This window comes from Ornithorhynchus anatinus, chromosome 7, assembly GCF_004115215.2.
Source record: "Ornithorhynchus anatinus isolate Pmale09 chromosome 7, mOrnAna1.pri.v4, whole genome shotgun sequence".
Lineage (NCBI taxonomy): Eukaryota > Metazoa > Chordata > Mammalia > Monotremata > Ornithorhynchidae > Ornithorhynchus > Ornithorhynchus anatinus.
The window spans coordinates 13276423-13301322 of NC_041734.1; the positions used below are offsets into that span (position 1 = coordinate 13276423).

At 41.3% G+C, this 24900-nt stretch overlaps 1 long non-coding RNA gene across 1 annotated transcript in view; it reads right to left on the reverse strand.

The window, feature by feature from the left end:
- Positions 1–24900, reverse strand: part of LOC120638509 — a 55552-nt gene that overhangs the window by 2201 nt on the left and 28451 nt on the right. Inside the window, exon 2 of the long non-coding RNA XR_005660209.1 lies at positions 19572–19667. This is a non-coding gene — a long non-coding RNA (uncharacterized LOC120638509). The remainder of the gene's footprint in view (positions 1–19571; positions 19668–24900) is intronic.

Here is a 24900-nt window from a genome sequence, read left to right on the forward strand (position 1 = left end):
TGTCATCTTTTATTAATGCTCTGTTTAGTATGGTCAAGATTGTACACTTCCAAGAATTTAAGATTGAGACTCTCCATTTCCTAGGGCCTCATTTTAGATGGAGGGAAGTGTATTCAGAAAAATCATTGAGCATTTTTGCCATTGCTGAGGGTTTTACTCTTTGCCCATGATTAGAGTGACATCTTCTGACTCCAGCTTTTTCGTGATTGATACAATTCCTTGCTCCGGTGGCTCTCTGTGCTTCCAAAATTGCACCACTGACCTACATTGCTTTCAGTTTGCCTTTTCCCTTTAATTGGCAACCATCACTGAGGTTTGCTCATTTAGTTGCCTTTACCATCACATTTTTATCAGACAGTTGAGTAAAGCCTAGCATCAATGAAAATGTTTTCTTTCAATTTCTAAAAGTCTTCCAGGAAAATTAACTTTTCTAAACATTCATTCAGCCATTCGATCATATTTATTGAGCACTATGTGCAGAGCACTGTACTAAGTGTTTTGGAGAATACAATACAATACAACAATAACACATTCCCTACCCACAATGATCTAAAAGTCAAGGGGTGGTAGGGTAGGGAGGGTAACATCTCCCTGATCCTTTATTTAACCTTAACCCAGAGTTTGGAGTTAATGCATTTCCTCTTTTTTCACTCCCTTCTGCGTCACTCTGACTTGCTCCCTTTAGTCACCGCCCCCACCTTCAGCTGCACAGCACTTATTTACATATCTGTATTTTTTTAAATTTCTATTAATGTCTGTCTCCCCATCTAGACTGTAAGCTCCTGTGGACAGGGAATGTGTATGTTATATTCTTGTGTTATACTCTCCCACGTGCTTAGTACAGTGTCTTGCAGACAGTAAGGGAAGTGCTCAAGAAATATGATTGAGTGATTGATCGCTTGAGATCTAGACGGTGAAATTTCACCATTTAGATTCAACCTCTGAGCAGAGTGAGATGGGAAGTTTAATTAGGTGATGAAACTGAAAACCAGATGTCTCCATTTTTGTCACCTAACACAGTGTTCGCAACACAGGTAACCAAATTATGTTTAAGTTCATTATCTCTGTTTGGATATGCACTCATTAGAGGCAATTAGCCACTGGTAAGAGCTTGTATTGTCCAATCTAAATGCCCTTAGCAACCACCACAAACATAGAACAATCCTAAAATGAACCCTCAAAGAATTATTTATATAAGATCCAATAGTTGGTCAGAGTAATAAAACAATAGTTTACAAGAAACCCAAATAAAATTCAATACTATCCTGAGTAAGACGTCCTGCGGCGAGAAGAAAGGTAAACATTCTCACCACAGAAAGCAAGCAAGTGGTCTGAGCAAAGGCAAACCTTCAGAAATAAATCTGAGCACAGATAACTTCCTGTTTCCTCAGACAAAGCATTTATTTGAATTGAATTGATGTTTTTAAAAAAGGCCTTTGTAATGTGAATCATTGAAAAATTGACTAAAAAATTGTTTTTTCTGGGGAATTGTTTCAGATCCCCTGAATTACACAAGCTATTTGGGCACTGAGGTCTCCAAATGACCTTTTGTTACTAATTTTAAATCAATGTACCCTGCAGAATATATCTTTTGTTGATCTCTAATGATGCATTGTGTGAGACGAGCTATGTGAACCTCCTGTTTTGGTTAGTGCAAGTGGTACATATGACCTGCACTTAGCTGAAAAATGAACCAGAAATGTTCTTTCCAAAACACAGGGAGGTATATTGTATTCACATTTCTTTAATTCCTATGGGAGTCAACTGCACTCCATTCTATAAGCTCAGAGCCAACCTCTGCCCTATTACTATTCTAAGAGGGTCTTGATGAGATACTTTATCTACTTCTTTCTGTTTTAAAATTTGAAAACCTCAGTGAAGGTAAATGTGAAGAATATTTCTACATCCAAATATTTCAGGGGTAGGAGGTGTTCTTTCCACATTATACTTTCAGTTCATCAGATTATCTTTTTCAGCCTTATTTCTAAGGTTGCAATTTTATTGAGATACAGTGTTGAAACTAAGAAATCCCACTCAAAGTATGTGATTCTGTTTGGTTTTAAAAAACACTACAATGAAAATTCTTATTTTACATTCTCTCATAAAAGCTTAGGACGCAAAAGTGTTTGAAGCTGTGTAGAATCAAAGCAATAAGAGAAAGGAGAGAAGAATTTTGATGTTCAAACAAGGATGGAAGGAGAGATTTCACGGGCAACACCAAAGGCATACAAGGATTACATAAAAGGATTATTTTGGAGACATAAAAAGGGCAGCCTCCCCAACATGGAAGAATTGATAAAATTGTTTAAAGAAATGAGAAGTTCTAATCCAAAAGGCTATGGGGAAGGGGAGGGAGGAGAGAAAATAATCCTCTTTTAAGCAAAACCCATTTAAAGATATCAGTGGGGAGAGGAATTTGGCACCTGCCTCCAAACTGAACTACAGCTCAGTTTTGGGGGAGTGTATCTTACACTCCTCCTTGAGGAACTATTTTCTTCAGGAAAACAGCAGAATTGAGTTCCAGTCCATCTATTTATGGCTAAAAGAACAAGGAGGTTATCAATAAATGGCAACAGGAGGAGGTCCCATGTGAGAAAGATGTGGAAGAGAAGGAGGAAGAGAAAGTGGAGGTGGGGGTAGAGGGGGGAAGGGGAGAGAGAGAGAGAGAGAGAGGGTTTGTGTAAAGAATATCTTTTATTAAGGTATCTCTATCCACTCTCCCCAAACCTAATCGCAAAGTCAAGTTCAGGTTCAAATATAAGACAGAGATCTTTTTGTTGCCTGCCCTACACCTGCAGCTAATGTACAACTTTGGTCCATGTCCAGGGCTCTTTTGTGCCTGAAGCCACCCTGTGATTTCAGGATTGCAAGACTAAAGTTGTTCTTTTATGGCTGATCCAGGACTCCAGATAGGAAGCACCACACTGGCAGTGGTTAGCAGGGATACTCCGGGACAATTTCCTCAGTGAGCTCTCCACCTTCAGTGCTCTGCACACAGTAAATGCTCAAAAAATATGATTGACTGATTTTTGAAGATGGTGATGATGGAGGTATCTCTGAATTCCCCCAAAATATTTCCTCAGTGTTTTGTTAGTTGAGGAAAAGGCCATATAGAGCATACAGTAGTCCATCTCCTCCTTACTCATAGACATTGGCCATATATCATCATACCCAAGAAAGTTTGGTGGCTTTGAATGAGGTGATGACTTTCTCAAACCTAGAGCGAATGTTCTCTTTAAATTTTCAGAGGGGAGTACAGAGTCTAGAAGCCTATAGAATGATTGTTGCCATCTCTGAGTGAAGAGGGAGGAACTCTCTAGGCTCTTCCAAAGGCTTGCAGTAACATATTTGGTAAAATAGACACTTCAGGGATACATGGAAGTCTTTGGTTTGGCAGCAGCCTGCAGAGTCTCAGATCTTTCCATCCTGCAGCTAGCTGGTAATGGCTATTCCTTCACTTGAAATGCATTTTACAGTGCAGCCTTTTAAAGGTATCCCTTTTTCTCAAGTGCATAAGGATCTGAAGCCTGCTTTGCTAGAAGTTGATGATAGGCTCTTCGGTCTTTCCATTGAATCAGCCCCAGTGGCAAGAGCTGAGCATGCCCACAGTAAATCACTGCCTGGCAAAGAGAATCTTGAAGATTTGCCCATTCACTGTTCCTGTTGCCAATTTAAAGTTAGGGGGGTTTGCTCACCATCAGATTCAAGACACTCAATCAGCTCTCCCCCGCTTACTTATCCTTGCTCCACTCCCACTACAACCCAGCCCTCATACTTCATTCTTTTAATACCAACCTACTCACTGACCCTCACTCTCATTTCAACCACCATTAACCCCTTGCTCACACCCTCTCTCCTACCTGAAACTCCCTCCCCCTTCATATCCACCAGATGAGCACTCTTCCCATCTTCAAAGCCCTACTGAAATCATAATTCCTCCAGGAAGCCTTCCCTAAGTTCTCATCACCCCATCCTATTTTCCTTCCCTACTACTTCATCCTGACACTTAGTCAATACCCCTTAACCCCTTCGATACTCACCCCACTCTTTCAGCAATTGTGTATATATCCATATATTTGTTTACTTCCCTTACCTGTAATTTAATGTCTGTCTTCCCCATTAGTCTATAAGCACCTTGAGGGCAGGGATCTTGTTTACCCTCCCAGGTGTTTAGGACAGTGCTCTGCACCAAGTGCTTAATAAATACCACTGATTGATCGATTGACTGCTCTGATAGGGCTGCTGTGCTCAGGGCATCCGTTCACGACATTCACAGGTATTGGACCAAAAGATACACATGACATCACATAGCTCATTGTGGCAAGGATTGTCTTTCTTTCTTTCTATATTGTACTTTTCCAAGCAGTTAGTACAGTGCTCTGCACACAGTAAGCACTTAATAAATGTGACTGAATGAATGTATCACAGACACGTAATGGAGTGTGTTGATGTCTTGGGCACCTTCTGTGGAAGTACTCCAAGTTCACCTGAACATGGAGCTTTTCTCCAACGGGAAGTCTTAACAACCCCACTTACTCCAGAGCCTCAGTGTTCCCCATCCAAGTCATGGTACCTTATACAGGAATCATTTAGGTAGTTTGAACACCAGTTAATCAATTGATGATATTTGCTGAGTACATTGTACTAAGTGCCAATAAGCATGAAAAGCAAACCCTGCTCTCAGGGAACTTCTAATCTAATGAAGCACTTCCTGGACACCGGTTATACAGCTCTGCTGCCTTTAATCTTGAGCCAGTTTTCCTAGCACAGAAAAATGCACTTGAATCAAAGTCCTCACTAGCTCCACAAAGAAAGAAGGGTTGGGTCGCCCTGCAGATTCAGAAACAAAATGTATTTCCCTGGCACATGTTAAAATTGTTCTTTCTCTAGCCTTCAGGGCTTGGGGAATAATTAAAAGTGAAATTTAAAAAGTCTACACTGAGCAAATTAAATTCATTTTTGGCCAGAGACTAGGCCCGCCAGTTCATGTTTTTTAAAACGGTGAGGTTTCCTGTTGCCCAGCTTGCCAGCCAAGCACCTTTTCCATTAACTTCAAAGCCTCACTTTTGAAATCCAGTTGAGGACCGGCACTGCCACCCCTTAAGTGAAATGCTCTGCAGGAATCATTCCCTAGCCCCTTACATTTAAATGTTATTTAAAGTAATAATTGTGGTCATAATAACAACAATACATTCTAATTACCCCACACCTCTCATCCAGCACTTTCCTAATTCCGAATGCTTAGATCATTCCCACCTGGAAAGTATTTCTAGGATTTAAAAATGGGGAACTTGTCTTTTGGCTAAAAGAAAGCAAAATGAGCCAGCCCAATAAATCTCCCAAATTCTGTCCATTTTGTGAGTTCCTCAGTAATCTGTGGTGCTGTTCCCATGGTCCACAACAGAGACCAGGAATGGGGAAGTGTTTGCTTTAGAGACTCAACTCTAAATCTTCCTAGGGTTTCTCTCCTGACTGGACACCTTTGTAAAAACAGTCCTGTCTGCCTGAAATGTGGCGCCATGGGCCATCTGATGGCCTTGTTGTTTTTCAGCAAAATATTTCTCGGCTCCTTAATGGGCTGTGCTCCCAAGGGGTGAGCAGCTACTAGGCAGTCTAAGAAATGAGCACAGTCCCATGCGCTCAATCAGTGATATTTATTGATTCGCCACTGAGTGTAAAGCACTGTACTAAGGACTTGGGAAATAGCGTGGCCACCTCCCACATAGGCTGTCCGGTTTCTACCTGTCCCCATTCCAGTGTAGAGTCGGAGCCCGGTACTTCTGTCTTTTTTCTTTATTTTTCAATGCTGCACTTCTCTGCCTCAGCTTCTGCTGCCAAGTGCCATGACTTGGATAGGGAGCTATGGTTCAGCGAACCTGGGTAGAGAACGCAACATCTCTGTAATAAACTGGAAGGGGTGGTGGGAGGTCAGGCTTTAGGGTTACGTAAAATCAGGGTATTTCTGGGTAATGGCACATGTGACATAACGTATACCTGGAGTAGTAGAAGCAGCACAGTGTATTGGATAGAGTAGGGGCCCGGGAATCAGAAGGTCATGGGTTCTAATCCTGGCTCCTCCATTTGTCTGCTGAGTGACCTTGGGCAAGTCACTTTACTTCTCTGTGCCTCAGTTACCTCATCTGTAAAATGGGGATTGAAACTGTGAGCCCAACGTTGAGACATGACTGTGTCCACATTGATTTACTTCTGTCCACCCCAGGGCTTACAACAGTGCATGGCACATAGTAAGCTCTTAACAAATACCATAATAATAATTATTACCACCTAGCATTGTGTGGGTGACACCAGGTGAGTTTCCTCATTTGGTATTGGCAAGGATTATTGGTGACCTTCTTACTGAGAGAGAGTACAACAGAAACTAGACACACATTACTTGCCAGAGAGTATACAATTTGTCTGGAACTTATGTTCCAGATACCATTCTAAGCACTGGGGTAGGTACAAGTCAAATAGGTCGGACATAGTCCCTGTCCCACGTGAGAGGGAGAACAGGTATTGAATCCCCATTTTACAGTTGAGGAAACTAAGGCACAGAAAAGTTAAGTAAATTCCCCAAAGTGACACAGCAAACAGTTGGCAGAGCAAATGGCAGAGCCAGAATTAATACCCAGATCCTCCGACTCCCAAGTCATGTTCTTTCTACTACACCACGCTGCTGCTTCCAGGTGTTCAATTTACATTTTGTATCTCCTGTTCATTAAGAACTTGGAAGTGGTGCTGTGTCCCTCGTGCTCTTCAGAATATTTCTGAGCAGGATTTTACTGAAAAGATTCAGGATTCCTGTTTGTGCCATGTCAGTTTGGAGGGCTCTTCTGGTCCAAACCAAAATGGACCGTGAAGTTGGAAGTCGGGTAGACTGGAGGAGCCTTGACTCCGTAACCCTCAAAGCAGTTTACATGAAGCAGAGCTAAGCCAAACCCGGTTTAAGCAAATTTCATAATCTGTCCTTTATTCAGAAGATGACGGAAGAATAGTTAATTGGGCACGGTATCAGTTCTGGAACAGAATCTCCCCCATATTACTCTTCTGTCACAGATCCCTAAAAATCCTTGCTTCAGTTTCCAGACCCACCCTATAAAGAAGAGGAATGTCAGGGACCAAGGAGTTGACTGTGTCTTCCAGAGGAATTGAATTTAACAGGATCCCAGGATCTCTTGGAAAACTAGCAGTCCGGCTTGATTTGGCAGAATTATAAAAAACTTGATTAAATTAGTGAGAGATAGAGCCCAAACCTTCATACAAATGGGTGCTGTGTCCTGAGCAGGTGAGCTCAATTCATGGCCAGCATCTGCCTTTACATCCCTCTCTCTGATATCAGCCAGCTCACAGATTCTGACTCAGGAATACATGTGGAAGTTTAGCGTACCCAGAAGATGACCAGGCTGCTGCTGCTGAGACAGAGAGGTCCATGACGACAGTGAACACCAGGGGGCTCAATTTGCACAATGGAAATGGTCCATTTTACTATTCTTTGAGGCAGTAAGTAGTTATCTGCAGCCTTTGGCCAAATCAAAATCTCCTGTCACACCGCTAGTTACCTTAAGGAGCATATACCTTGAAAGGCCTGGAGGTGACTTTGGGGACGGGGGAGAAGGCTGGAAGTTCTTTCCAGTCTTACTATCCCCCCTCCCTTAGGTACCCTTGGCTACTGAGGGGCATGAGGAGGGAACCCCAAAAGAAGAGAAGGGAGGCATTCCCTGACTCAGCCCCCCTTCCCTCCTCTCCCACTCCCTGCTGCCTCACCTTGACTTACTCCCTTTATTCTCCCTGCCAGCCCCAGAGCACTTATATACATATCTGGAATTTATTTATTTATATTAAAGTCTGTCTCCTCTCCCTCTAGACTGCAAGCTCGTTGTGGGAATGGAATGTGTCCGTTTAGTCTGTTTATTGGTATATTATACTCTCCCAAATGTTTAGTACAGTGCTCTGTATTAAGGAAAGCGCTCAATAAATATGATTGCATGAATGAATGGAACGTCTCTTGTAGGAATTATATACTGCTTTTCCACATAAAATCCCAAGGCATTATCTCATCTGTTTCTTCACATCTCTGAGAAATGTAGGGAAAGGTGCCATTATTTTACAGATAAACCTTAAATGACTTTTCCGGTGTCACAGAGTTAATCCACAAGAGAGGCAAAATATGGACTTTTGCCTTCCTGATTCCTGATCTAGTGTCTAACCTCTTGACCACAAAGAACAATAATTCTATGTTATAAACAGACACCAAGGCAGACAGATGGTTCATATCAAAAGACAAAAATCACTACAACTACTGCTTTGAAGTTTCATTAAGAAATATTTCCAGCAAGTCGAGATTGATATATATACACATATTAAATGACAGACAGTAAGAAAGTGATTTCCTTCTTTGTGTTGAATCTGTGGAGCAGACAGGAAAGAGCAGTTTAACCAAACTGTCTATTTAGGTGAAAACTTGTCTGAGCTAGGCAAGAAGCAGCCACCATCCTAGTTGGAACTGGTGTTTCTGAGCCCTGCTCCAAGGATAAAAACCAAAACCAACAGAAAAGCTGTGAGAAAAGTCTTTAAAAGACCCACCTCCTTCCTGTGCCCCTTCAATGTCACTTCTCCTTGGAGCCCAACAACTGCTGCTGCTTGATCTATCGCTCTGATATTATGTGTACCTTGTACCCATGGCCTGGCATTAAATGATAATAATAATAATAATAATAATGATGATGGTATTTGCTAAGCACTTACTATGTGCCAGGCACTCTTCTAAGCACTGGGGTAGATACAAGATAATCAGGTTGGACACAGTTCCTGTCCCACATAGGGCTCACAATCTTAATCCCCATTTTACAGGTGAGGGAACCTAGGCACAAAGAAGTTAAGTGACTTGCCCGAGGTCACACAGCAGACAAGTGGCTGAGCCGGGATCAGAACCCATAACCTTCTGACTCTCAGGTCCGTACTCTGTCCACTAGGCTAAGCTGCTTCTCATGCATTTGTAATTACGATATATAGTACTTCACTATACACTATGGTGTGTATCATACCATGTTTCATTTATATAAAAAACATAGTTAATGGTTAAGGGGGTAAGTGGTTTAAAGATACCACCATGACTGACATTTTTCCATTCCATTTCACTTCCATGACAATAATAATTCCATGACAATTATGTCCACCACTCTTAAAATATATAAAGGCTTGCCACCCTCTGTTATTTTACTGAACCAAATACTCTAAAGTTGCAAAAACACAAACACCAAATGCTTACCAAAATCATATCTTCTCCAGTCTTCATGGACTAAGCTCTCATTTCCCTTACTCCCTTCTTCCTTCTGCATCACCTATGCATTTGAATCCGTCCCTTTGATGTGCTTGATATTCACCCCACCCTCCGCCCCACAGGAGTCAAGTACGTAGGCGTTATTTATTTTTATGTCTGTATCCGGCTCTAACTGTAAGATCCTTTTGGGCAGGAAATGTGTCTACTGTCTCAGTTGTTTTCTAGAGTTTCTTAGTATAAGTGTTTAGTACATTTCTCTGCACATAGTAAGCACCTGGTAAATACAGTTGATGGATTGAGCTATATGGAATAGTAAAGTAGAGCTGAAGCAGAAGCTGGCAAGCGTAGCAGCAACTGGTTTAGGCCAATGGGCACATAATAATAATAATTATGGTATTTGATAAGCACTTACTAGCCAAGCACTGTTCTAAGCACTGGAGTAAATACAAGGTAATCAGGTTGTTCCACGTGGGGCTCACAGTCTCAGTCCCTATTTTACAGATGAGGTAACTGAGGCACAGAGAAGTTAAGTGACTTGCCCAAGGTCACACAGCAGACAAGTGGCAGAGCCAGGATTAGAACCCATGACCTCTGACTCCCAAGCCCGTGCTCTTTCCACTGAGTTGAACTTGGAACTTAGACTTTCAATAAAAATGTGCTCCCCTATTTTGTTTGATTTTTAAAGGAATCATCATACCCTTGGACCTCCAAAAGAATACAAGAACAGAGATCCACACACAAAATTACTCACAACAGCACCAGCAGACCCAACATATCAAGGTTCAAATAAAGGTGAAGTTCACAATAGTCCCTGTAAAAAGTGCACATAAAGTTTGACCTACGGATGCTAAATCCTAAATTCTGTTGCTTATTTGAATTAACCAAACCCAAAATGTTTTTGGCTTCCACAAAAATATCCTCCTCAGCACTTCCTGTATCCCTACACATCCCCCTGCTCCTTGAACTTTACCCATTTGAGAGCCCAGCAGTTTGCAGTCTAGGCTCTGTTTTGGAGGACTCTGGTGTCAATCAATCAGTCATAGTTACTGAGCACTTACTGTGTGACAAGCCCTGTACTAAATGCTTGGGACAGTACAATATAATAGTGTTGACAGACACGTTCCCTGCGCATAAAGAATTTTGTGTCCTCATCTACTTCTTTCTCCAACCAAGAAAGAGGATCTCTGGGGAGATGTAAATAAGCAGGTAGAGGCTCCATCCTTGACTCTCAGGTATCATAAAAAGATCCATTAAATCTGCTTGACAGAGCTAGTAGACGAAGAATTATTCACCATAATCTGAATTTCCAAACTGCTTTGACTTCTACAGTCCTACGCCACTTGGAATTTGCCCCCAGAGATTATGAGGCCATCTTGGATAAATGGGGAGCATTTAGGTCCATATTACTACCTCAGCAGAAACATGGATATTTTGCCATTAAAGAAGCAGTGAGGCCGAGTGGAAAAGGCATGGCCCTGGAGTCAGAGGATCTGTGTTCTAATACTGGCTCTGCCACATGTCTGCTGTGTGACCTTGGGCAAGTCATTTAACTTCTATGTGCCTCAGTTACCTCAACTATAAAATGGGGATTCAATACCTGTTTTTCCCTTCCACTTAGGCTACAAGACTTGTGCGAGACAAGAACTGTGTCTGACCTGATTACACAACACTTGACACATAGTAAGTGTTTAACAAATACCACAGTCACTATCATTATTATTCCCAGAATAATTTTCAGACTTTCTCAGAATTAGGATGAGGAAGAGCAGAAATATCTCTGATGCCTCTCTCAAGACATCAAATTCCATGAACCTGCTCTGAAAACTGTGGGAGAATTCCTTATGAAGGTCACAAACTATTTCTACTAGTAACAATCAACTGCCCATTGCAGCATACACAGTCTTTAACCTGGCATTTTGCAAAAAAGAGAATATTTTGGCTCTTATTTTGTTGTATTTCAAAGGCACCTGAACTTTTAAATGAGTTTCTGACAGCTCTTTTCTGTCCTATGACTCTTTGAAAGGTTTTTTTTTAGGTTTTCCACTGCTCTAACCTTTCAAGTCTCATTCATAAAATAAAGACTTCATAGTTCTTGTCACTCTGAAAATAAAATGTGTTCATTTGAGTAGATATACATGCACAAGAGACAAAGCAAACATAAAAGTGAAAAGAAAAAACAACTTGTAAAGTGGTCTCTCATGCTATATGCCAGAACCTTGTAACACTGTGGATCAGAGGATTCAGGTGAGCACTCTGGCTACATCTGGGAATAATTTCTGCATTTCAATCATGCTCAAGGAGAGACAGCGGTTCATACTCAGACAGTTACAGACCTATAAACTCTTTATTTTATGAATAGTGATTGAAAAGTTAGAATTGTGACTACTCCAGCACCTCTCAGAAATTTATGAGAATGAGGAGAGCTAACGGAAACTCACTTTAAGAATTTAGACGCCTCTGGAACTGCACAGGTTCTAGATGAAAGTAGCCCCTTCTTCACAATGCCTTCAGCATGGCTTTGTGTACTCTGTTCTATCCAGTAGACCTTAACTAATAAAAATATTTCACCCCCTCTAGACTTTAAGCTCATTAGGGGCAGGGAACATGACTGCTAATTCCATTGAATTGTACTCTCCCAAGCTCTTAGTACACAGTGCTCTGTACATAGTAAGCGCTCAATAAACACCACTGATTGACTGGTTGATGGATAACTTCGAAGGGACAGAGGGATATTCCTATGTTTCCTGGAGCTTTACATTTCAATGAGAGTTTGAGAAGTCATCTTGAAAAGCTGTTTTGGAGGGAACACTTGCATCAGCAAATAGTTACTGAATCTTTTCAGCTCCAAAAATGAGCCCCCAGACCATATCCTTGTTACTTGGTTTCATATAAGGACCTCTCTTTAGGGTCACATATATACACCTATATAATGGGCCTCTGAAATTCCTCAGTCAAAATGCTTGGCTCTCCAAGCCAGCTTGGTGTGTATGTACCTCAGAGACAGCCAAGGGACTGTATAAGAGTTTTGACAAGGCTAATATTAAGCAAGAACAAAACCAAACTACTGGCACCAAATTCCCTCAGCTCTTAAGTAAACTTGTCCCATTAAAAAGTAGCCTCAAAGATATTTTTTCTCTGAAGTGTAGAGTAGCTTATAAAAAACAAGAGGGGTTGCCAAGTTGTAGATGTGTTCAAGTGCTCTTTACTCTCATTAAAAAGCATTCCCTGGCAGCTAAAGACCTCAAGTGTTCCAGTGAACTTGATTTTATAAGAGGGGGTGTTTATAGTGCTGTGCAGTATAGCTGGAAGCCACAGCATGCTGTAGCAGCTCTGTTTTGGACACATAGCTGAACCCAGAGACTTATCTTGTAGGTAAAATGAGTTGCAACATCAAGGGAATTCAAACTAAGTGATTCTGGACATTCCCAATAAGGTGAGCTCCAGAGAGAAAAAAAAAAAACACCAATAAGAGTGAGTCAGCTGGTTTACCATTACTACGTTTGCCCCCAGTGGCTTATTCACTCTGCTGCGGGGGAAGCTATTGTCCATAGATTTTCAAAGCTTCCCTCATTGGTTCTCACAGTAACTCAGCTCTCCTAGGATCTAAGGTTGGGTGAGAGAGAATGGGATAGCTGCCAAGTAGAAGAGGAAGAACATCCAGAAAGCCCTGCCCTCTTTTTGCCCATTCACCCCAGTGAACTGTTGAATTTGTATGCCAAGCGATTTTCAGGCACATTCCAAGAAAGGTATTATTGCTATTGAGAAGGTAATTTGTCAATTTTTTTTCTTTTCAGATAACTCAGATAGGAGATTTATCGGTTGTTTCCCAAAGTAAGTTCATCTCTGGTTTCTGTGTTATTGACCTTGTTATCTTCTTTGTCTTATTTTAGAGAACATTAAGGTGAAGACCTGAGGCATTTTTTTTCAGGGGGAGGAGGAAAGAGTGGGAGTAAAATGTCTGAAATGTCATATTCTTCTGGGACTGGGTACTTCAAATGTGTAGGACCTCAATTTGAACTGAGAAAACTAACTGAAAATAAGAGTTCCCAAGGCCGTGTTGGCTGACTGAAATAACAAATAAATTTTCTAACCCTGAACGCCTTCCCTGAAGTAATAGCGTGGTCTCTTGGGTCAAGCATTGCATTGATAGACTGGAACCCTGAGCCCTAAATCTGCTGTTTCATAAATTCATCCCACTGACATACAGGAATCATGAATTCAAGCCCAGTGAAACCACTAACTCATGGTACCCAACATAAATTATGGATCAGACACCACAGGCTGCCCAATCTCCGTGTTCAAGAGCTGACTTTGGACTCCACTGGAGATGGGGAATTCTGGAAAAATTCTTTGCTAATGAACACTGAATCCCAAAAGTAGGGAGAGGAGGCCAGAAAGACCAGGGGAGACTACTTGGAAAGAGTGGGGGGCTGTTCTGAAGCCCACCAGATTATAGTATCTCTCTCCTTTCCTTGTCCCCTGATCAGTAGTCTTCCATCCTTGCTGGAAAAACCCAAAGTCACTGGAAAGCACCCAATGATGCCAATGCTTCTCAATTCATACAGCTCCATTCTTTCTTCTGTGTCAGGGATAGCAGGGATCCTCTGCCTACTTCCTTTCACCCAGGCCTATCAACAGTCTTCAGTGATAGTCTACTGAGTGCAAATCCAATACTAGGTATTTGGAGGATGGATGGATATATGTGTGTGCCTGCTTTTCATTTTGTTGGAAGATGTTCCTTGAAGGCAATTAGACTGCTCCCATGTGACTATATTTGAAAGAATCTCTTGCCTAATGTGCCTTTGAAAATATAAATGGACACTTCTTCTGGCCTTTCCCATTTGGGATAAGCATTACCCCCCTTACTCGAGCTGTCTCCAGAAGCAACAGACAAAAACAAAGATGCCAGTGTTATATAGGACTTTAGGACTAGTTGCCTTGTCGAGAATTACTGGGGAAAATTCATTTGATTTTAGGAATTTCCTAAGAGGCACATATGGAACCCTTGTGAATGGTAGAAATAACAGCGATAAAATACTTTCTCCCTCATTTTTTATTTCAAAGTTAGTAAATAACTTTTTTTATTCTTCCACTGGGAACAAACCAAAATACTCTAATTTTCTAACAAAAAAGGTCAGCCTCCTTAAACTCATCATCCCTTTTCCCTCCAATGCCTGTCAATAATTTGATGCTACAGTGTCCCCAAATGTCCAGTAAATTGCCTGTATTATGCTTCGTGGCCCCTGCTTAAATATCACTGATCGGCTTCTTGCTTTTCCAGTCTTGTTGGACCTCCTGCGAAATCAATCAATCAGTGGTATTTACTGAGTGCTTACTGTGTGCAGAGCACTGTTCTAAGCATTTGGGAGAGTACAATACAACAGAGCTGGTAGATATGTGCTCTGCCTACAACAAGTTTACAGTCTAGAGAAAAGAAATACATGTTCCTTTCATCTCGGACCAGAGCAACTCAGCTGTATGAAACTAAGTGGAAATGCAGTTATGTTTAAAAAATATAATCTTTAAAGCGGAAATAAAAGTTACTTAGCTGTTTTACTGTGGAAACAAGAAGATCTCAGCCTATGTAAGGAAAGCATAACAGCTTCATTAAGGAGCTGTAAAAGGACATTCTAATCCCCAGACTGCCAGCATCACAAGTAATATAGATGGTACATCTCTAGGGAATATCACTTTAAAAACGCAAAACATGGGAGCCTAGTCACCCAATTTAATAATCTAATGCATCCCTAGGGAAAAGCATAGTGTCCTAAGTGAAATGAGATTGGAACAATGTAAAGATTTACTCCGTTACTCATTCAGATTTTCTACAACTGTGATTCTCTTTTGCAGCAAGTCCCACTACAGTTTTTCCAATCATAAGCAGAGCAATTCTATTACCAGTAGACTTACTACAGCAAGAAAAGAAGCAATCTTTGGAAACTGGACCAGAGGGTAGCATTTCTCGGTGTTAAAGTGTAAAAGATTTTCTAATAAGTAGGTCTTGAGATAATGTCCCCACCCCATTTTGAGCATAGAGAAAACTGAGCTGGGAAGAAACCTGACATTTTGGGGGTTACAAGCTTTCATGCTTTGCATTCCTTGTTTTGGGGTTAAATACTGTTTGCCCAATATGAGGTTAAATGTCCAGACATCATATGCTCAGTTTTGACCATTCTACAATCAGGTGTATCCAACTCTAAGCATAAAAACATAGATAGTCTCTGGCAGTTCCCAAGAGTGTTCACCCATAAACATGCTGAAAGGCAAATCTCTCAACTTTAGGCACTGTGCTCCTAGAGTACTAAAAGACTACTGCTTAGGTTAGTAGAGTATTTTTCTAGTAGGAGAAATACAATTTATGACAATTCAACATAACATGCTTTCTTTCTTGCTCAATTGAAAGCTCTTTGGGGACAAGGATCATGGGTACTGTGTGTGTATATTCTCCTAAGCATATAGTAAAGTGCTTCTCACACAGTAAGTGCTCAGTAAATGATTAAACCAATGACAGATGAAGAGGATATAGTGTTGTCTCAAATAGTGTTGTCACATGGGGCCATGCTAACCTTACTGCCATCCTTGATTTTCTCATTATAAATTTTTAAATAATTACAAAATTAGAAAACATTGATTGTAATGTCAATGTTATTGAAAATTTGCACAACATACTACCAAGTCTTCCATTCAGTAAAGTGACGATGAAAAAGAAAGTCAAGGACAATAATTTCATGGCACCGTGGGTCTTTCTAATGCTTAGTATTTTTCATCATGAACTTCATAATCTTTTTTTTTTTCCTCATCACTCATTAAAACAAAAGAAGTGTCTGCCTGGCATACATGATCACACCACCCCTGGGGCTAACTCACTCTCATGCCATCATTGACACACAGGAATACTACCACACTGGTTATTCTGTTTCAGTAAATGTGCATAGCCTCTAGGGAGCAAATTGCAACTGAAAAGAAATATGTATTGTGTCTGTGCTTGAACCGATTTTCTTATATCTACGCCAGTGCTTAGTACAGTGATTGGCATATAGTAATTGTTTGACAAATACCACAATCATTATTTATGATTATTATTATTTACTGGAACCTTCAAAATCATGATGGTATTTATTAAGTACATACCAACTATTGGGCTAACTGGCTGCAAAGAAAAGATAATCAGATCAGACAGTTCCCATATAAATCCACCTAGGGCTCACAGTCTAGGAGGGAGAGGAAGAACCAGTATTTTGTCCCCATTTCAGAAATAAGGTAACCAAGGCTCAGAAAAGTAATTGGACATGCTCGAAGCTACCCATCAGCCAAGTGGTAGGAGACAGGACTAGAATCTGGATCTCTTCTTTCCACCAGGCCAGGCTGCCTCCCTAAAGGTTTATTTATATTTACTGAGTAGCTATTTATTATTATTTTTATGGCATTTATTAAGCTCTTTCTACTTGCCAGGCGCTGTACTAAATGTTGGAATAAATACAAGCTATTCATACTGGACACAGTCCATGTCCCACATGAGGCTCACAGTCTTAGACCCATTTTACAGATGAGGTAAGTGAACACAGAGAAGTTGTGACTTGCCCAAGGTCACAAAGCAGAGAAGTGACACAGATAGGATTAGAACGCAGATCCTCTGACTCCCAGGCCCATGCTTTTTCCACTAGACCACACTGCTCATTAGGTGGATGTCACTCAAATGGATACTGTAGTTCTGTTAGACATCTAAACTGCAATTTTCATGCTGTGAGGAGGTCCAACCCAAAATTTTACCTTAATATTATTTGATTCCTACGTGGGCCTGACACTTGAATTTGCCAAGATCAGAGGTAACTCATCAGAAGGGTCAAAGTGGACTAGTCAATCTGCCATTTTTCCCAAATTATCTCTTAATTTCTTCATGTTTTTGGTTTCTGCTTTTTTTTTTTAATTCTCAGCTAATCCACTGGTTCTCTTAGGTGTTATTTTTCCTTTTGAGGCATCTATTTGACTTTCCCAGTCTTCCACATCATTATATCCCGTTAACCTCATCCATGTTAGTTCTATTTCATTAAATAACTTACAATTATACATTTCATGAATGTCACCAGGCATGACACATCAAAGGGAGAAGGCAGCTGCCCAGGAAATTCAAAAAGACATGGTTTACTTTAGAAATCCTGTTCAAAACCCTACCCCAGATTTCAATCAAACTGTGGTTGACAGCTTTCAGGACTCAAATAAAAAAGTGTCATAGCAGAGCCTCTTTGCAATTTGGACTGGATAAAGATTTCCCTAAACCTCCTTTTCGACTCCCATAGAACAGAAGATGACGGAAGGAGGGAAAAGCAATTCTCCCACAGGGGAATAAATCATCTAATTCATTCAATAGTATTTATTGAGCACTTACTATGTGTAGAGCACTGTACTAAGCGCTTGGAATGTACAATTCGGTAACAGATAGAGACAATCCCTGCCCACTGACGGGCTTACGGTCTAATCTTCAGATGGATCACAGATTGGTGGCCAATGATATTACACATGCCCCAAATTATGAAAGTAAGACTGCATTACTTACCTTTGCAGGAAAAAGCAAGATGTAAATGACTGATAGTTTGGCATTCAAATTGTTACATTTGGGCCCCTTGTTTTTTTCCCCTCTCTCCCTCTGCCCCACTCTCTCCAGGTTCCAAGCTCGGGTATCTTCTCCCCCAACAGCCTCCAAAGGAAAGAGTACTTTCCCTGAATCTTCCTCACCCGCCTTTCATCCTCCTCAACACCTGCAAAGCACAGCTAGGAAAGCCTTCGGAATGTTCTGAGTTTGACCAAGCAGAGGCTGTGGTTTTAACTTAGTAACCATCAAAGTTTTCCTTTGCCTTTTCTACCCCTTCACTCCCCCAAACACAAATCTCTTAAAGAGAACAGAAACTTACCCTGTTTAAAGAACATCTCATTTTCACTTAGACACAAAAATGACAACACAGGTCCAAAGATTTGGAAGTTTTGGCTTAGAGCCCTACCTGCAGGCTACCCTACAAGGGGACAACCAGGGTTTCAGGAACTTTGAAGTCAGCATTTTCAGTTGAAGATGGGTATCAGGAGTGTCATCTCCCCAAACCCTTTAGGTACTTGAATTTCTTCTAAGGGGTGAATTCACCTAGACTGTTCACTGAAGGAAGCAGAGCCCGGACATTTGAAGTCTTCCCGGCGACCCACGACCCTCAGCCAAAAAAGCACTTATGATTCTGGCAGATGTTTCAGCTTTCATGCACTTGATGGAAACTTTTTGGATGTTCCGCCTTCCCCTTCCCCCTTGTCTCCTTGTAAGGAAATGCCAATGAGGTTGAAATCCGAAAACCTGGAATTTAACGTCACACAAAATGATACCCTCTCTAAAAGGAGGCACGGGGTACTGAGTTACACTTAGTCCTCCAAACATGCCAGTACACTGAGCCAAAGCAGCTAAAAATTTGCTCCAGGTCATGGGAAGATGAGTGAAGAAGCATGGCCTAATGGGCAGAGTGTGGCCCTGGGAGTCAGAGGACCTGGGTTCTAATCCTGACTCGGCCATTTGCCTGTGACCTTGGGCAAGTCACTTCACTTCTCTGTGCCTCAGTTACCTCAGCTGTAAAATGGGGAGTAAGAGTCCAGTCTGATTAGCCCATAACTATCCCAGCATTTAGAACAGTGCCCAGCACATAGTAAGCACTTAAACACCACCAAAAAGAAGAAAAAAAAACTGACGAGTTTCTCATTTTGGGGGGGGGGGGGGCGGTGGTCTCCCCTGAAAGGAGTTTATTCTAAAAACTTTTTATAATTTTTCCTAAGCTTTTCTTTTAGGTAACTGATACTGTGGGATTCCCCCTTCTAGACTGTGAGCCCGTTGTTGGATAGGGATTGTCTCTATCTGTTGCCAAACTGTACTTTCCAAGCACTTAGTACAGTGCTCTGCACACAGTAAGCGCTCAATAAATATGATTGAATGAATGGATGGATGAATTATAATGAACTACCTGCTGATAGTTTAACTTATGGAACTGATTGATATAACTGCACTTCTTCCTGTATATCCTTGTTTTTCCTTCTGCTCTCACTATTAACAAGGCATTGTGTGTCTGTAACACCAAGTTGATTATCAGCACTTTGAGGGAAGGGAACTTTTCTTTGTTTTCACTGTTAGATCCCAAGTGTTTAATACAGTGCTTAGCACTAAGTATGGGCTCTACAAATGTCATCGATTGGTGCATTTAAAGTTCCACTGCTGGTGGAATTAACAGACCAAAGAAATATAGATATACAGTGACTTGTTACTCACCCCTCAAAAGCCCAATCTCTCTGCCTTGCTTCCAAAAATTGAATTGAGCAGTTCTTCCCTTGAAATCAAGACTCTATCCAGAACTCTTTCATTTACCTACCAAAGACATAAGACATTATTGCCTTTTGCAGTCAATGCTGTGGTTGTCATTATTTGAAATTGGACTTTTGGGTGTTGAGCCTCACGTGGGACAACCTGATTACCCTGTATCTGCCCCAGCGCTTAGAACAGTGCTCGGCACGTAGTAAGCGCTTAAATACCAACATTATTATTATTACTATGTATTTGCCGCTGTAATTTTTCAGCATTGTTACTAATGATTAGATGACAGAAATCATCCCCCAAATAAATCAATCAAGCACTGAATAAATATGATCGAATGATTGATTTGGGAGATGATTTCTGACTGTAATCTAACCTTTAGTAACAATAGTGAAAAATTACAGCAGATACCCAGTGACTTGTTACTCACTACCCAGAAGTCCAATTTCTCTGCCTTTCTTCCAAAAGCTGCACTGAGCAGTTCTCTCTTAAAAATCAACTCTACCCACAAATCTGCAATTCACCCACTAAAGAGCTAAAGACATTATTGTCTTTTGTATTCAGTGCTTCTACTTGCATATTAACCCCCTCCAATCTGGCTTCCTTCCCCCTCATTCCACAAAAGCCACCCTCTCTCATAGTAGCAAATGATCTCCTTCTTGCCAAATCCAATGGCTTCTACTCCATCTTCATCCTTCTCGACCTCTAGTTGCCTTTGACACTGTCGATCACCCCTTTCTCCTTGAAATATTATCCAACCTCCTCTTCATTGACACTATCCTCCCCTGGGTAATTATAGTAATAATAATTATGGTATGGGAGATACAAGGTAATCAGGTTGTCCCACAAGGGGCTCACAGTCTTAATCCCCATTTTACAGTTGAGGTAACTGAGGCACAGAGAAATGAAGTGACTTGCCCGAAGTCACACAGCTGATAAGTGGCAGAGTCGGAATTAGAACCCACCATCTCGGACTCCCAAGCCCAGGCTATTTCCACTAAGCCTTGCTGCTTCTCCTCCTACCACTCTGGCTGCTCATTCTCAGTCTCTTTCACTGTCTCCTCCTCTTTCTCCTACCTCCTAACTGTAGGTTCCCTCAAGGTTCAGTTCTGGGGCATTTTCTTTTCTCCATCCATATACTTGGAGAACTCAACTCCCATGACTTCAACTACTGCCTCTATGCAGATGATTCCCAAATCTGTAGCTCCACCCCTGATCTCTCTCCCTCTCTGTAGTCTCGCACCTCCTCTTGCCTTCAAGAAATCTCTACTTGGATGTCCTGCCATCACTTCAAACTTAACATGTCCAAAACAGAACTCCTTATCTTCCCACCCAAACTCTGTCCTCCACCAGATTTTCCCATCCCTGTACAACTCAACACCATCCTTCCTGACTCACAGGCCCCAAAAACCTGGTGTTATTGTATACTCATCTCTCTCATTCAACACACATATTCAGTCTGTCATTAAATCCTGTTTGTTCAACATTCACTACATTGCTAAAATCCTCCCTTTCCTCTCCATCCAAACAGCTTTCCCGTTAATCTGACCATTTATCCTATCCAGCGCTTAGTACAGTGCCTGACCCATAGTAAGCACTTAAATACCTTCATCATAGTTATTATCCCTCCTGTATTACTATATCAGTCTCCTTGCTGCCCTCCTTGCCTCCTGTCTCTTCCCACTCCAATCCCTACTTCACTCTGCTGCCCGGATCATTTTTCTATGAAAACATTCATCCATGTTTTAGTCTCTACACATCCCCCTTGCCTGGAACACACTCCTCCTTCATATCTGACAAACAGTTACTCTCCCCAACTTCAAACCTTTATTGAAGGCACATCTCTTTCAAGAGGACTTCCCTGATTAAGCCCTCATTTCCTTTTCTCCCACTCCTTCTGTCACCTTTCTTTGCTCCCTTTATTTGCCCCCTTGACCAGCACCACAGGACTATGTACACATGTGTAATATAATTATATTGCTGTCTAACCCCCCCTTTAGACTGTAAGCTCATTGTGGATGGGGAAAACGTCTGTCAACTCTGTTATATTGTATTCTACCAAGCAATTATTACAGTGCTATACACATAGTGAGCACTCAAGTAAAGCTGATTGATTGATTTGTGGGATGATTACTGACTGTCATCTTAATTGTTCATAGCAGTACTAGAATGCAGCATGGCCTAGTGGATAGAGCATGGGCCTGGGAGTCAGAAGGACCTGAATTGTAATCCCAGCTCTGCATCTTGTCTCCTGTATGACCTTGAGGAAGTCTCTTACCTTCTCTGTGCCTCAGTTACTTCATCTGGAAAATGGGGATTAAGACTGTGAGCCTCGTATGGGACAAGGATCGTGTCTAATCTGATAAGCTTGTATCTACATGGCACATGTGCAGTGCTCGGCACATAGTAAGTGCTTAACAAACACCACAAAAAAATTACATAGTAGAGAACCAGTTTCAGAAATGGAGTGACTTTCTTGGATCTTCAAGAAGATCGAGACACTAGAATGTGTCATTTACTGAAGGTAGCCAATCTGGTTATGCAGAAAGAGGCTCCTTGCTGTAGAAGTCACCATTAATCACACACAGTCGTACTCAAGCACAAAGATAAAATCTCACTGTCAGTAGTTTGATCCCAAAGGACTGGGTACCCAAAGGTACGTTCTTTCTACAGGAAGATAGTAATGGTGATGGACTGCACTGCTAATCCTCACATCTCCCTTTCCTTGTAGCTCAATGGAACATAAGTCACGGCTGAAAGGGTACCCGTAGTAACACAGTACGTACCTATCTCTACATTTACGAAGGATAGTGCTCTACACTGTGAAGCGTCCAAAAGGTCCAAGAAGCTTCAAAGGGTTCTAGTAGTCTGAAAAATGTTTGGCTAACAAAACTACAGTCCAGAGCTGGGTTTGGAAGGAGCATTTCCCTCTATTATCCTGAAATCACCTGAAACTGTTTTAGTAAGTCAATCATAATTATTGAGCCCTTACTGTGTTCTAAGCACTTGGGAAAGTACAATATAACAGACACATTCTCTGCCCACAGTGAGCTTAGAAAATCAACATAAAGTATGACTAAATTTCTTATAATGCCACAGTTTTTCCAGTTTTCTAAAGTTGTCATCTTTATTAATCCATTCCATAACACAGTCAGTCCTATGCTCCCCAGAATTCGAGGAGGCCCCACTACTAACTTTATCAAAATCCAGGGACAATCTCTAGAAACTTTTTTCCCCCATAATTTGAAGTTCAGAAGGGTATGGCCACCCCAGACTTGAATTAATAGGCAAATCTTTAGATTAGAAGTGAATAACTCTCCTTGAAACCTGAGGACAAATCTATTGGCTGATTTAAATTGTAAAAGTAAGTATGGTTTACCTGTTTCAAAAACTGCCAGAACAACTGCAAGACTAATTTGGAAACAAATTACATTTGGCAAGCCATTATTCCACAATAGATTGCCCTTTTGCATTTTAAATAAAAAAAAGTTGGCAGGATATTTTGATGAAATTAAAAAGCTAACTACTGCACTGAAAATCAGGGGGAAAAAAGAAAATGACACCCCTTAACAGATAATTATACATCTGAACAAACTGTTTTACCAACAAAATATTTCACCAAAAATGATCAGTGTGTTGTATTAATTCATATGCAGGCTCAGTCTATCTAGAATAAAAGTTCTCTGAACTATTTACTTTTATTTTCCATCTGCCCTTATTTTACCCCTGTCTCCCGTGGGTTCTTCTTGAGACCATATGTGAAATGTTTTTCAAGGCAGTACAGAGAGGTCTTTCACCTGTCTTCTGTACAATGAGATCCAATTTCCTCAAAAGACGTCACCTCTCTTCAACACTATCCTATTCTAGCCTCTACCCTATCCTAGCCCACCAAGACTTCCAGGTTACCTTCAACATTGTGGACTAGCTCCTCTCTTCCTCTGGAAATGTCATCTAACCTGGGTTTTACTGATGTTCTCCCCTTACCTTCCTGGCTGCTCCTCAGCCTCTTTCAACTGGCTCTTTCCCTGTGTCCCACCCACTATCTGTGGATATCCTCCAAGGCTCTGTTCCAGAGTCTCCTTCCTTTTCAATTTAGCAAGTCACTTAACTTCTCTGTGCCTCAGTTCCCTCATCTGTAAAATGGGGATTAAGACTGTGAGCCCCACGTGGGACAACCTGATTCCCCTATGTCTACCCCAGCGCTTAGAACAGTGCTCGGCACATAGTAAGCGCTTAACAAATACCAACATTATTATTATTATTATACCCATTCCTCAGAAAGCTTATCTACTCCCAAGATTGTAACCACCCCCTTTATGCAAGTGACAGACAAGTCTATTTTGCTCACCTCCACTACAATTTTGCCTTTCTTCTGTCTTCTACCTGGATGCCCTGCCAAAGTCTAAAACTCAATATGTGTAAAACTGATCTCACCCATATTCAATCTGTCACTAAATCCGGTAGGTTTCTCCTCCATATTTCCAGGATTACCTTCCTCTCCATCCCAACAGCTAAAATGCTAGTCCAAGCACTTACTACTACTATTTGACTACTGACTGAATCTAATCTCCTTCACAGATTCTTCTCCCTCTAGTTCAAACTTAACTCTGACAACACTCAAAACATTTTTCCTAAAACATCAGTCTGTACACATCTCTCAACTCTTAAAAACACCTTCAAGAGTTACCCATTCTTCTCTGAATTAGCAGAATCTCCTGTCCCTTGGCTTTAAGGCATTCAAACAGCCCTCTACCCCTTTTCACCCGCTCTTCTCCCACTACACCCCAGCTCGCTCTCTTCATTCCACTAAAGCTACCCTACTCGCTGTGCCTCATTCTTATCTCTCCCATCTGTGGCCTCTTTGATGCTTCTGCCTGAGACTTCCTCCCACTTAGTATCTGTCCGGCAATAACTCTTACTCATCTTTAAAGCCCTTCTGAAATCTCACCTCTGCCTGGTCTTCCCCAATTAATTTCTCCTCTCCCCATTACCATCATCCCAGAACATTCCTCCAATCACACTCATGAATTCACAACCATACGATTGGCAGCACTTCTCTACCTATTCTATTACTTAGGAATTCACCCACATAAATATCGACTTCCCTTCTTCCTATCTCTAAATTACTAGTATCAGCCTCCCCTCCTAAATTGTAAGTTTCTCAAGGGCAGGGATTGTGTCTACTAATTCTACTGTACATTCCCAAGTGCTTAGTAGAAGGCTCTGCACACAGTAGGTGCTCAATAAATATTACTGATTCACGGAATGACTATTGATTCCTGGAATT